At 41.3% G+C, this 2,192-nt stretch overlaps 1 pseudogene; it reads right to left on the bottom strand.

The window, feature by feature from the left end:
* Positions 1 to 595: 595 nt before the first annotated feature.
* Positions 596 to 1,803, bottom strand: LOC148685889 (claudin-34-like; annotated as a pseudogene).
* Positions 1,804 to 2,192: the final 389 nt, after the last annotated feature.

Below are 2,192 nucleotides of genomic sequence, written 5' to 3'. Positions count from 1 at the left end.
AAGCATGAGAGTTCATTTTGTGGCAAGCCTATTCTGAGCTAGGGCGTAGTGTGTGCGCTCTCTCTCTCTCTCTCTCTCTCTCACACACACACACACACACACACCTGTTTTTGGTCCTGGGAAGCAACAATGAACTGCTAAGGATGTGTTAAAATGTATATATATATATATATAATGTAGTATAAACACTGACAACTGGGAAACACTGGCCTGCAAGGACTCCAATTGGAGAATAGCCATTACTAGGGTGGGTCATAAAAAACTTTTTTAAAAAAATGTTTCCTCCCTTGAACTTATATCAGGCGTATGGTATAAACATAGTCAAATTTCAAATTTGGGACAAATCAGATAATATTTAGACCCTGCTCCTACAGATTGAAATTTTGCCTCACTACGAGTGATGAAAACATAGGAATTTGACTCATTTATTCTCAGTATGTTAAATTGTGAACTAATAAACATATATTTTAGGTTTTATGTAGAGCAATAATAGTTGCATACTATTATTTTCTGCAATATTTATTTATTTAAGATAAAACATGTTGATAATTTACATGAAAAACCAATGGTTTTGAACAAATAATATGGAACAATTAAGCAAACGGTGTACTAAACAAGTAAACATAAACAATAAACAATAAAACACCACTCATATTATGTGTTGCGTCAAAACATCACATTATACTTAATTACTTAGGTATAAATTGTACTAAATGCTTACATTTTGTGTAAGAACAGATAAAACCAACAAATTTGATAATAAATCTTTACAATGCCACATGCCAACATTTTTTAAAAAAGCTAGTTCCAGGATTGGAGCCATTCCTTAGCCACATCCCTGATGAGCTTGGCATAGATTCTCTTTTCATATGCCTTCTATATCTCCCCAAAGTAGTGGGTTGATCTTCACACTTCCGTTTCATACGGTAGTACAGGTATCCTCCCTACACTTTAGCCTCAGAGTTGGGCTCTCACTTTCCACAATTTCAGGGTCAATAACAATTTCTTCCTTGGAAGTGACTCTTTCTCCGAATCTCCAGAAATATTTTTCACCAAGAACAAGGGTTCCGCTTAAGAGCTGTGAACCTGCAGCAATGAACCCCACATAAATACCCGGCAGCAGCTCCAACACATTGCTCTTTGGGAACGAAAGGCAATCCCAAAACGTCAGGGAGCTTCCTTCCTTCCTTTGCTAGGATGGAATACATATTCCAGGAAACAGAAATGAGCACAAATGTTCCTGCAGCTAATTCCAGAATGACTCCTGTGGGGGGGGGGGGGAGATAAAATCTCCATGTTTTCCAGGCTTGAAAACGTTATATAATGGAAAGGCCATACAAAACACGGTCACCGCATTCACAATGGAGGCTAAGGGCATGAAGACCTGAGCAATAACTATTTCAGAGGGAAGGGACTCATCATCAGCTAATGCTGTGCACAAAACATTTATCTTCTTAATAGAAATTCTATGAGCAGAACAGGCAACCCAGAGCCCAATCCCTGCAAGGCCAGGTCTGCTGCCGCCCATGATGTTGTCAACATGCCACATTCCCCATTGGACACCGGCTGTGGAGCAGATGCACAGAAAGCAGCCAATAAGAGCCAAGACAAAGGCACCTACTTGGAGGCAAGACACCCTGCACAGCAACCGTGCAGGAAAGGAGCCATAATCTGCCTGGGGCTGTGCTTTCGTTTGGATACTGGCAAGGCGGGCAACTGAAGGCATGCTGGAGAAAAACAAAGACAAAAGACAACAGTTAGATACTCAGGCACAATGCCATATGGACATCTCCTAAAGTCTGAGCAAATAGTGATGCGCAGCCAAAACAACGCCATTATTCTAGGGCAAATTCTACATTTCCCACCTTGAGACATACGAATGGGAAAGTCTGCTGCATCTGCAATCACAGGTGCCAGGAATCACACTTCCTCGGTTTTTCAGTGAAGCTTTTACACATGGGCTAGTGTGGAAGCCAAAGCCCTTTCTGCCTAGAGGTTTATGCACCTAGCCTTTCTCCCTGCAGATGTAGACACTTTGCTCAGACACCTGAGGCAGAAAAAAACTGCACGACTTCACAACTTCTTTTGTTGCACGGACCCCCTTCATGCAGATAAGGGAGCTTTTGTTTAATCCTCTCCTCCTCTGCATCTTATTTTCCCTTCCCTCTCCATTATTCAGACAGGACATAAGG

Source organism: Zootoca vivipara, chromosome 4, assembly GCF_965207765.1.
Source record: "Zootoca vivipara chromosome 4, rZooViv2.hap1.1, whole genome shotgun sequence".
Classification (NCBI taxonomy): Eukaryota; Metazoa; Chordata; class Lepidosauria; order Squamata; family Lacertidae; genus Zootoca; species Zootoca vivipara.
Note: the sequence above shows the minus strand (reverse complement) of the source record. Positions and strands in the feature narration are given on the sequence as shown.